This window comes from Triticum aestivum, chromosome 2A (genome assembly GCF_018294505.1).
Source record: "Triticum aestivum cultivar Chinese Spring chromosome 2A, IWGSC CS RefSeq v2.1, whole genome shotgun sequence".
Classification (NCBI taxonomy): Eukaryota; Viridiplantae; Streptophyta; class Magnoliopsida; order Poales; family Poaceae; genus Triticum; species Triticum aestivum.
In genome coordinates this window covers 174,841,215-174,854,567 of record NC_057797.1, presented here as the reverse complement: position 1 = coordinate 174,854,567, position 13,353 = coordinate 174,841,215, and positions in this window count along the sequence as shown.

The window sequence follows — 13,353 nt, the reverse complement described above, 5'->3', positions numbered from 1 at the left end:
AGGTGAGGTGATTTCGGTTGAAATCGATATAAAGAACACCAGAATCAGAGACACGGTTTGGAAATGGCAAGCAATTCAAATATGGCACCAGTCTGCGATAAACAGCAAGTAGCCATCTAAATGCAACAAGACGAATATGCTACAACACTCAATCATGGCAGGGATACATTCATAATGCTTAACAAAAGATGAACACTAAGCTACGGCCAATTCATCCATTAACAGGTTCAAACAAGCATGGCAAAAGTGCAATTGATAAACAGGTTTCAGACTTAGTGAAATTAACACTTGTCTAGAATTTCAGATCAGGTAGCACACTTTGGAGCATGAAAACTAGATGCTACAGGAACTTAACATGTCAAAGCAAGACATGTCATGGAGCTACTCAAAGAGCTTAACAAAAGTCCCTTAGTGACCTTGGGCCAAAAGGTATCAGAAAATACAATTGAAAGCATGTGAACATGGCAAAAACATAATCAGATCTCAGACTTAGTGAAAAACTGGAGCATGCAAATCAGATATCAAGTAGGCATGTTTACGAGCTCGATGCACTCACTACAGAGCAAGGCATGACAATCTAAGCATACACCTATCAAGAATACACATTATACAAGCTAGACATGGCAAGAACAACAACATAGCATGCACGGATCAACTACAACATCCTCGGCAAAATCGCTAACAAGCAGACAATCTGCCCAGATTCACGAAATAGCAAAAGTAGAGCTCGATTGACTCAAGCTAGGGTGCTCCATAATTGCAAACAAGGACATGGATGGATATAGCACTACAAGATTAACTAATCATCCTTACTGATCATCCTCAAAAGAGGCACAGATCACTAGGAAACAACATGAACATATGACATATTGATAAAAACAGATCAAGGACTTAGTGGAATTGGTAAGTCCCTGAAATCAGCATTAACGAATGCACCACTTTGCAAGCTTATGCTAGTCACCACACACATCACAAAAATACATGGATAGCACCTCTGGAAATATGGCAAAGCATATGACAAAACACATGTAGAGCTCAGGGGCATATCATGCATACATTAATCATGGCAAAAATGACAAATAGCTATTTGGAGCAGCAGATCTGAAAATTATCTCAAATAGCACTCTTCCAACAGCATTTCGGACATCGAGATGAACTCAAATGAAAATGATGCAATGAGAAGAAATGATGTGCTCTCTGAGACGAACATTTTGATATGCTACATGCCCAAAACGGATCTACGGATGCAAAGTTACGGCACGATGAACATGGCAATAGAATTAGGGTTTCGGGAGGAAAGTCAACCGTCTCAGATCTGGATCTGGGAGGTACTGTTCATGCGCGGAAACCGAGGTTGGCCGGAGTTACTGTAGCTCGCCGGTGTTCGTTGAGGTACTTGGCGAGGAGGGCGCCGGAGGAAGGGGAAGAAGGCCGGGGCGGTGGAGGACGACGGCGGCAAGGTCGGCGGTCGCTGGCGTCGAGGTGCCCGCGGCGGAGCTCGACGCGGTGAGGATCTTCGGCCGGGGTCTTGCACCGGTGAGGCGGAGCGGCGACGGTGAACGGCGGTGCGGCGGCCGGAGCTGGGGAGGATGCGGCGCGGTGCGGCGCCCGGCGCGGGGAGGCGCGGCCCGGTCGGGCGGGGAGGGCCGGCCCCGGGCTTCGCGGGCCTCCGCGGTGGGAGGAGGTGGCCGGCCACGTGGCGGCGCGGGAATGGCTGGTGGCGGCGTGTCCGGCGCCGGCGGACAATGTCCGGCGCGCGGAGGATCAGATCTAGGGTTTCGGGGAGAGGAACCATGAATTTCGGAGGGGGGTATATTTATAGGCATAGAGGGAGCTAGGAGAGTCCAAATGAGGTGCGTTTTTGGCCACGTGATCGTGATCGAACGCTCTAGATGATGGAGAGGGTTTTGGTGGGTTTTGGGCCAAATTGGGGGGGGGGTGTTGGGCTGCAACACACACGAGGCCTTTTCGGTCCCTCGGTTAACCGTTGGAGCATCAAACGAAGTCCAAATGGTACAAAACTTGACAGGCGGTCTACCGGTAGTAAACCAAGGCCGCTTGGCAAGTCTCGGTCCAATCCGGAAATGTTTAACCCCCACACACGAAAAGAAGGTAGAAATGATCACCGGAGGAGAACGGAGCGCCGGAATGCAAAACGGACAACGGGGAAAATGCTCGGATGCATGAGACGAACACGTATGCAAATGCAATGCACATGATGACATGATATGAGATGCATGACAACAACAACAACACACAGAGACAAAAACCCGAACCCGAGAAAATAAAATAACTTAGCGCCGGAAACGGCAAGAGTTGGAGTACATATTAGGTAAATTACATCCGGGGTGTTACAAGGAAAGAGAGATGGCCTTGATCTGGTCGACCATTTATCAGCAAGACTTGCGTCGATTCCACACCAGAAACATGAGGGGTCGAGCCTTTCAAGAGGGAGACTTGGTTCTTCGAGTGGATCAACAGAAGCCACACAAGCTCGCTCCTGCTTGGTAAGGCCCCTTCATCATCACCAGAGTTCTCCACAATGGAGCATACCATCTTTACAGTGTCGATCATCAGAAAGGCGAGCCACGAGCTTGGAATGCGGAGCTGCTCCGCCCCTTTTATACTTAAGTACTCGTTCAAATAAAGTGTAATAAGAAGTACCTTTGTAATATGTTTATCAAAGACAAGAGCTTTACAGTCCTCTGGCACGATTGTTGTTGCTTTTGTTTACGTCTGAAAACCCCCTGTGTGTGACTTAGCTGTGAATCTGTTTCGCCTAAGTTTTCAAACAACCTACCGAGTGGTGAGCCAGCCTCCCGCTCGGGGGCTTAGCTGCGAACCTATTTCGCCTAAGTTTTCAAAATCCTACCGAGTGGTGAGCCAGCCTCCCACTCGGGGGCTTAGCTGCAGTCCAGTACTCGCCTAAGTTTGCAAAATCCTACCGAGTGGTGAGCAAGCCTCCCACTCGGGGGCTTAGCTGCAGTCCAGTACTCGCCTAAGGTTATAAAATCCTACCGAGTGGTGAACCAGCCTCCCACTCGGGGGCTTAGCTGCAGTCCAGTACTCGCCCAAGTTTAAAAAAATCCTACCGAGTGGTGAGCAATCCTCCCACTCGGGGGCTTAGCTGCAGTCCAGTACTCGCCTAAGTTTAAAAAATCCTACCGAGGGGTGAGCAATCCTCCCACTCGGGGGCTTAGCTGCAGTCCAGTACTCGCCTAAGTTTAAAAAATCCTACCGAGTGGTGAGCAATCCTCCCACCCGGGGGCTTAGCTGTAGTCCAGTACTCGCCTAAGTTTAAAAAATCCTACCGAGTGGTGAGCAATCCTCCCACTCGGGGGCTTAGCTGCAGTCCAGTACTCACCTAAGTTTGTAAAATCCTACCGAGTGGTGAGCAATCCTCCCACTCGGGGGCTTAGCTGTAGTCCAGTACTCGCCTAAGTTTAAAAAATCCTACCGAGTGGTGAGCAATCCTCCCACTCGAGGGCTTAGTTGTAGTCCATTACTCGCCTAAGTTTAAAAAATCCTACCGAGTGGTGAGCAATCCTCCCACTCGGGGGCTTAACTGCAGTCCAGTACTCGCCTAAGGTTATAAAATCGTACTGAGTGGTGAGAAATCCTCCCACTCGGGGGCTTAGCTGCAGTCCAGTACTCGCCTAAGTTTGTAAAATCCTACCGAGTGGTGAGCAATCCTCCCACTCGGGGGCTTAGCTGCAGTCCAGTACTCGCCTAAGTTTAAAAAATCCTACCGAGTGGTGAGCAATCCTCCCACTCGGGGGCTTAGCTGCACCACCAGTACAACGTACGCTCCATCCCTACCCGCAAGGACGACGAGGTGCAGGTCGACCGCGACCCTCTTCTCCGAGCTACGCCAGAAATACAACGTATGCTCCGCCCTTGTCTGCGAGGATGACGAGGCGCAGGGTGACCGCAACCCTATTCTTCGAGCTACGCCACAAGTACAACGTGCGCTCCATCCTTGTCCGCAAGGACGGCGAGGCGCAGGTCGACTGCAACCTTCTCCTCCGAGCTACGCCACAAATACAACGGAGCAGATCCCAAAAGCAATCGCAAGTATACTCAAAAGCAGTTCAGATAAATCCTAAAGTTCCAAGCAACAAATCAAAAGTATTCGAGCATCAAGCCCAAAGGAGTTTAATGGTTACAGCAACCACTCAGCATTCTGAGGCAAATTTAAGACAGGTTTAAATCTCATAGTTTGTTCACTCGGCAGGAGGAGGACTGGCGGGTGCGACGAATTCGTCCAAGTCGATTCCATCTGCGATCCGAGTGGTAGTGCTACGTCTTGAGCTTGTGTTGGTTTTCCCCGAAGAGGAAGGGATGATGCAGCAGAGTAGCGTAAGTATTTCCCTCAGTTTTTGAGAACCAAGGCATCAATCCAGTAGGAGGCCACACTCAAGTCCCTCGTACCTGCACAAAACGATAGCTACTCGCAACCAACGCGATTAGGGGTTGTCAATCCCTTCACGGTCACTTACGAGAGTGAGATCTGATAGATATAATATTTTTTGGTATTTTTGGTATAAAGATGCAAAGTAAAAAGTAAAGGCAAAGTAAAAAAGCAAAGTAGGATTAAAGTAATGGAGATTGATATGATGAGAATAGACCCGGGGGCCATGGTTTCACTAGTGGATTCTCTCAAGAGCATAAGTATTCTACGGTGGGTGAACAAATTACTGTTGAGCAATCGACAGAATTGAGCATAGTTATGAGAATATCTAGGCATGATCATGTATATAGGCATCACGTCCGTGACAAGTAGACCGAAACGATTCTGCATCTACTACTATTACTCCACTCATCGACCGCTATCCAACATGCATCTAGAGTATTAAGTTAAAAACAGAGTAACGCTTTAAGCAAGATGACATGATGTAGAGAGATAAATTCATGCAATATGAAATAAACCCCATCTTGTTATCCTCGATGGCAATGATGCAATACGTGCCTTGCTGCCCCTTCTGTCACTGGGAAAGGACACCTCAAGATCGAACCCAAAGCTAAGCACTTCTCCCATGGCAAGAACTACCAATCTAGTTGGCCAAACCAAACGGATAATTCGAAGAGACTTGCAAAGATAACCAATCATACATAAAAGAATTCAGAGAAGATTCAAATATTATTCATAGATAGACTTGATCATAAACCCACAATTCATCGATTTCAACAAACACACCGCAAAAAGAAGATTACATCGAATAAATCTCCACAAGAGAGGGGGAGAACTTTGTATTGAGATCCAAAAAGAGAGAAGAAGCCATCTAGCTACTAAATATGGACCCGAAGGTCTAAGGTAAACTACTCACACTTCATCGGAGAGGCTATGATGATGTAGAAGCCCTCCGTGATGACGACCCTCTCTGGCGGAGCTCCGGAACAGGCCCCAAGATGGGATCTCGTGGATACAGAAAGTTGCGGCAGTGGAATTAGGTTTTTGGCTCCTGTTCTGATCGTTTGGGGGTACGTATGTATATATAGGAGGAAGGAGTATGTCGGTGGAGCACCAAGGGGCCCACGAGGCAGGGGGGCGTGCCCTAGGGGGGGCGCCCCCCACCCTCGTGACCTCCTTTTTGACTCCTTGGAGTAGGTTCCAAGTCTCCTAGATCACGTTCGGTGAGAAAATCACGTTCCCGAAGGTTTTATTCTGTTTGGACTCTGTTTGATATTCTGTTTCTCCGGAACACTGAAATAGGCAAAAAACTACAATTCTGGGCTGGGCCTCTGGTTAATAGGTTAGTCCCAAAAATAATATAAAAGTGGAAAATAAAGCTCAATATAGTCCAAAACAGTAGATAATATAGCTTTGAGCAATCAAAAATTATAGATACATTGGAGACGTATCAGGCATCCCCAAGCTTAATTCCTGCTCGTCCTCGAATAGGTAAATGATAAAAAGAGAATTTTTGATGCGGAGTACTACCTGGCATAATTTCAATGCAAATCTTCTTAATTGTGATATGAATATTGAGATTCGAAAGATTCAAGACAAAAGTTTATATTGACATAAAAATAATAATACTTCAAGCATACTAACAAAGCAATTATGTCTTCTCAAAATAACATCGCCAAAGAAAGTTATCCCTACAAAATCATATAGTCTTGCTATGCTCTATCTTCACCACACAAAGTATTTAAATCATGCACAACCCCGATGACAAGCCAAGCAATTGTTTCATACTCTAACTTTTTCAAAACTTTTACAATCTTCACGCAATGCATGAGCGTGAGCCATGGATATAACACTATAGGTGGAATAGAATGGTGGTTTTGGAGAAGACAAAAAGGAGGGGAAGATAGTCTCACATCAACTAGGCGTATCAACGGGCTATGGAGATGCCCATCAATAGATATCAATGTGAGTGAGTGGGGATTGCCATGCAACGGATGCACTAGAGCTATTAGTATATGAAAGCTCGAAAAGAAACAAAGTGGGTGTGCATCCAACTTGCTTGCTCATGAAGACCTAGGGCAATTTGAGGAAGCCCATCATTGGAATATACAAGCCAAGTTCTATAATGTAAAATTCCCACTAGTATATGAAAGTGATAACATGAGAGACTCTCTACTATGAAGATCATGGTGCTACTTTGAAGCACAAGTGTGGTAAAAGGATAGTAGCATTTCCCCTTTTTATTTATTTTCTCTTTTTTGGGCCTTTTTTTTCTCTGGCCTTTTTTTTGGGACAATTCTCTATTAAATGATGATCATCACACTTTTATTTATTTACAACTCAATGATTACAACTCGATTCTAAAACAAAGTATGACTCTATATGGATGCCTCTGGCGGTGTACCGGGATATGCAATGAATCAAGAGTGACAAGTATGAAGAAATTATGAACGGTGGCTTTGCCACAAATACTATGTCAACTACATGATCATGCTAAGCAATATGACAATGATGAATGTGTCATGATGAACTAGATGGTGGAAAGTTGCATGGCAATATATCTCGGAATGGCTATGGAAATGCCATAATAGGTAGGTATGGTGGCTGTTTTGAGGAAGGTATATGGTAGGTGTATGATACCGGCGAAAAGTGCGCGGTATTAGAGAGGCTAGCAAAGGTGGAAGGGTGAGAGTGCGTATGATCCATGGACTCAACATTAGTCATAAAGAACTCATATACTTATTTCAAAAATCTAGAAGTTATCAAAGCAAAGTATTATGCGCATGCTCCTAGGGGGATAGATTGGTAGGAAAAGACCATCGCTCGTCCCCGACCGCCACTCATAAGGAAGACAATCAATAAATAAATCATGCTCCGACTTCATCACATAGCGGTTCACCGTACGTGCATGCTACGAGAATCACAAACTTTAACACAAGTATTCTTTAAATTCACAACTACTCAACTAGCATGACTTTAATATTATCACCTCCATATCTCAAAACAATTATCATGTTTCAATCTTTTCTTAGTATTCAACACACTCAAAATAAAGTTTCACAAATCTTGAATACCAAGCATATTATTATTATTAAGCAAATTACCATGCTATTAAGACTCTCAAAATAATTTAAGTGAAGCATGAGAGATCAATAGTTTCTTTAAAACAAATCCACCACCATGCTCTAAAAGATCTAAGTGAAGCAGATAGAGCAAAATTATAACGCTCAAAAGATATAAGTGAAGCACACAGAGCAAAACTACATAGCTCAAAAGATATAAGTGAAGCACATAAAGCAAAACTACTTAGCTCAAAAGATATAAGTGAAGCACATAGAGTATTCTATCAAATTTTAATTCATGTATGGCTCTCTCAAAAGGTGTTTACAGCAAGGATGATTGTGGCATACTAAGACACAAAGACACAAATAATACAAGGCGCTCCAAGCAAAACACATATCATGTTGGTGAATAAAAATATAGCTCCAAGTAAATTACCGATGGAAGTGGACGAAAGAGGGGATGCCTTCCGGGGCATCCCCAAGCTTCGACTTTTTGTTGTCCTTGGATTATCTTGGGGGTGCCATGGGCATCCCCAGGCTTAGGCTCTTGCCACTCCTTGTTCCATAATCCATCAAAAGATTTCACCCAAAACTTGAAAACTTCACAACACAAAACTTAAAGTAGAAAACTCGTGAGCTCCATTAGCGAAAGAAAACAAAAGACCACTTCAAGGTACTGTAATGAACTCATTATTTATTTATATTGGTGTTAAACCTACTGTATTCCAACTTCTCTATGGATTATAAACTATTTTACTAGCCATAGATTCATCAAAATAAGCAAACAACACACGAAAAACAGAATCTGTCAAAAACAGAACAGTCTGAAGTAATGTGTAGCTAGCGCAAGATCTGGAACCCCAAAAATTCTAAAATAAATTGATGGACGTGAGAAATTTATCTATTAATCATCTGAAAAAATAATTAACTAAATAGAACTCTTCAAATAAAAATGAAAGCAGTTCTCGTGAGCACTGAAGTTTCTGTTTTTTTACAGCAAGTTCAACAAGACTTTCCCCAAGTCTTCCCAACGGTTCTAATTGGCACAAACACTAATTAAACACAAAAAACACAACCAAAACAGAGGCTAAATAATTTATTTATTAAATAACAGCAAGGATAAATATTGGGTTGACTCCCAACAAGCGCTTTTCTTTAAAGCCTTATAGCTAGGCATGATATTTCAATGATGCTCACATGAAAGACAAGAATTGATGCACAAAGAGAGCATCATAAAACACGTGACAAACACATTTAAGTCTAACATACTTCCTATGCATAGGCATCTTATAGGCAAACAAATTATCAAGGCAAGCGAAAACTAGCATATGCAAGGAAGAGGAAAGAAACAATAGCAATCTCAACATAACAAGAGGTAATTTAGTAACATGAAAATTTCTACCACCATATTTTCCTCTCTCATAATAATTATATGTAGGATCATAAGAAAATTCAACAAAATAGCTATCACATAAAATATTTTCAACACGATCCACATGCATGCAAAGTTGACACTCTTCCAAAATAGTGGGATTAACATTAACTAAAGTCATGACCTTTCCAAACCCACTTTTATCAAAAACTTCATAAGATTGAACATTCTCCAAATATGTGGGATCTAAAGTTGACATTCTTCCAAACCCACTTTCAATATTATTGCAAACATTATAATCAATCTCATATTCATCCTGGGGTTTAAATAAATTTTCAAGATCAAAAGAAGAATCACCCCAATCATGATCATTGCAACAAGTAGAGGACATAGCAAAACTAGCATCCCCAAGCTTAGGGTTTTTCATATTATTAGCACAATTGACATTAATAGAATTTATAATAGAATCATTGCAATCATGCTTTCTATTCAAAGATCTATCATGAATCGCTTCATGAGGTAATTCAACACACTTTTCAGATTCACGAATTTCAAGCAAAACTTCATAAAGATAATATAGTGCACAAAACTCACTAGCAATTGGTTTATCATAATTGGACCTCTTAAAAATATTATCAAGTGGATGAGGATCCATATATCTTAGGTTCTCTGTTTAGTAATAAATAAACAACTATTCTAACCATACGAGCAAACAAGAGGCAAGCGGGCAAAAGGAGGCAAATAGAGAAAGAGAGGGAGGATAGAGAGAGAGGGCGAATAAAACGGCAAGGGTGAAGTGGGGGAGAGGAAAACGAGAGGCAAATGGCCAATAATGTAATGCGAGAGATACGGATTGTGATGGGTACTTGGTATGTTGACTTTTTGCGTAGACTCCCCGGCAACGGCGGCATAAATTCTTCTTGCTACGTCTTGAGCTTGCGTTGGTTTTCCCCGAAGAGGAAGGGATGATGCAGCAGAGTAGCACACCGAACACTTTGAGTGGACGGACGCTGCCACAGCCGGATTGGAAGAAATAAAAGCCATACTGGCAACCAACCCAATCCTGGTCGCGCGAAACATCAGCGAACCAATGCTGTTGTACATTGCGGCAACTCATCAAGTTGTAAGCGCAGTGCTCGTCGTCGAACGAGAAGCTGACGGACATAAATTCCCTCTTCAAAAGCCGGTATACTATGTATCCACTGTCCTCACTCCATGCAAATCACGGTATCCACATTATCAAAAGATAGCCCATGCGGTATTCATGGCATCCCAGAAGCTGCAACACTACTTTCAAGAGTGTTCGATTATAGTAGCCTCAGAAGTGCCACTTAATGATATTATAAACAACCGCGACACTATGGGCCGGATTGCCAAATGGGCCATTGAGCTCCTCCCATTCGACATAACATACAAACCCCGGTGAGCCATTAAATCGCAAGTATTGGCCGACTTTGTCGCTGAATGGACGGAAGACGAACTCCGTAATGAGTACGACACATACTCCAATTGGATCATGCACTTCGACGGCTCTAAAATGTTGGCTGGTCTGAGGGCTGGCATCGTCCTAACGTCCCCAACTGGAGATATAGTTCAATACGTACTGCAGATACTGTATACAGACTCCAACAACGCAGCCGAATACGAAGCCCTGTTACATGGTCTTCGGATGGCAGTTTCCATGGGCATTCAACGCATGGAGGTGCGTGGGGATTCGAACCTCGCAATATCCCAAATAAATGGAGACTTTGATGCCAAGGATCCAAAGATGGCGACCTATCGAAATGCCGTCCTAAAGATGTTAGCTCGGTTCGAGGGGCTCGAATTTCACCATGTGGCTCGGGAAAACAATCAGGCGGCGGATATCCTCGGCCGCATCGGCGCAAAACACGATGCGGTCCCCCCAACATCTTTTTGGAGAGGTTGTTTAAGCCATTCGTAGTATGGGAACGGGACACCGGTAACAATAGTCCGGACCCGGCCAAAATGCCCGGTACCGAACACTCTGACATAATCGGAGGCTCTGCCACCGAAATAACACCTTCAGCCCACGTAATAATGGCCATCATTGTCCCATAGACAGAACCATTCCTGGCCTACCTAACTAGGCAGGAACTCCCCGAGGACCAAAATGAGGCATGCTGCATAGTGCGGCGATCTAAAGCCTATAGGGTCCATGAGGGAGAGCTATATAAAAAAAGCACTACCGGAGTCCTTCAAAGGTGCATCTCCAAAGAGGAAGGGCGGAAGCTTTTGGCAGAAATTCACACCGGACTCGGCGGCCACCACGCTGCAGCCCGGGCCCTCGTAAGCAAGGCCTTCCGTACAGGGATTTATTGGCCGACGGCCCGGGCAGACGCACAGGACTTGGTCCAACGCTGCGCCGGTTGCCAGCTTTTTGCAAACCAAAGCCACATGCCACCCACCGCCCTCCAAACAATCCCCATCACCTGGCCCTTCGCGGTCTGGGGGCTTGACATGGTCGGACCCCTTAAGGGGGAAACCCATAAGAAAAAATACTTACTGGTCATGGTGGATAAATTCACCAAATGGATAGAAGCCAAACCTGTTAAAACAGTCGAATCCGGACCGGTGATAGACTTCATATCCGGGGTTGTACACTGTTATGGCGTCCCCCACAGCATCAGCATTGACAACAGCACGAACTTCACGGCCGACGAGGTAAAACTCTGGTGCAGCAACATGGGCATCAAGCTCGATTATGCTTCCGTCTATCACCCCCAAACCAACGGCCAAGTTGAGCGAGCAAATGGTCTTATCATGAGCGGCATTAAACCCAGATTAGTGCGGTCCTTAACGGAGTCTAACACGCACTGGGTAGAGGAGCTCGACTCCGTACTCTGGGGGCTGCGGACCACGCCGAATCGTAGTACCGGATATACACCCTTCTTTATGGTGTACGACGTAGAGGCAGTTCTGCCCTGCGACATAATTCATGACTCACCTCGAGTGCGCATGTACGAAGAAAGAGAAGCCGAGCTCGATCGATAGGACAGTCTGGACACCCTGGAGGAGGAGCGCGATGTGGCAAAAGCCCGTTCCGCATTATATTAGCAACAGGCTCACAGATACCAGAGCAGAGAAGTACATGCCAAAACTTATAACGTTGGTGAGTTAGTTCTACGCCTGCCGGAGAAGAAAAAGACCAAGCTCGAGCCCAAATGGGAAGGTCCCTTCATTATTGACCAAGTTCTGACCGGTGGAGCGTACCGTCTGCGGGATGCATCGAATAATCGACTTGAGCCGAACCCATGGAATGCAGCCAGGCTCCAAAGATTCTACGCCTAGCGTCGGACTCTATGTTCGTCTCCTTCCTCTGTCCATTTTTTGAATATATATTATCTGTCTTTTTTCTCTTTCTTTATTTTATTCTTTCTCAAGGCCTTCAAGGGCCAAATTGCGCATCGCCTGCACACTATAGATGCGCTAACCGCGCTCATTTTACCTGGGGGCTTCTTACACAGAAGCTTAATTATCTATCTGGGCTTCATGCCCAGCACATGTGTTATTCTTCTGCATGTACCTTTTCTTCGGCATTATATGCATCGATATGACTTAAGTTTTGGCCAAGCTGGGTTGCCTGGCTCTTGTATTTATGCCCTACATTCCCATTAATTCAGCTAGGGCATAAGGGGAGCACCTCTGCGATTGTTACTGCCGGGTCAGCCGGATGTGTACCTCAGACTGGGTGAAACCGAAAGCTAGCGTTCTTAAGAGAATATTCGGTCGGTGAACAAAAGATGTTTTTTTATTTATTTTCCATATGTGCCCCCAGATGTTTTTCCTGCGTTTCCTCTCGCAGTCCGGACATGCACTTTAGGGCATGCGTACCCAGGGAAAGAACCCTTAACGGAACTATTCTCCCTGGAAGATGTTTCTTACTACCCATGTAATATAACATAACTAGTTGGGCACTTGTCTGTTCAAGCACTAATGAACCCTACGCCTGGTCTCCACGCATACCCCAGTTCTTATATAACTGAGCGGGTATCCGGATACACTCCGGACTATCGGGTCCCGGGGTTGAAGCGAAAAGGTCCGCCATGACAAATGATCTACAATCCGGCTAGAAGGCATTATACATGTCACTTTAATTACATAGTCATGTAGACTGACTAAATTCCTCTTCTATACCATCCAATAGGCGGTCTAGCCTACAATCCTGTTGGGAATACTTTGCGGCTAATTCTACTTGCCCATAGACTAAGCTAACAGGGATCTCTTTCCCGTCGGGCCCCACAAGTCCGACCTCGGCCATGTGATTTGGGTCAGCCTTAGTATACCGCGTCTTCACCATGGCCCAGGCTTCCCTGGCACCATGACGGCAGGAAAATATCTTCCATAATCGGAAGCGCCGCCGTGCTCCCTTGACCTTCTCCACAAGCTCTCCAGCGCCTTCTGGCAGGGAGACGGATGGCCACAAGGCCTGGGCAATACCTTGCATCACCTGCCGAACTTGTTCGTGCAGTTGTCAGAGCTCGGATAGA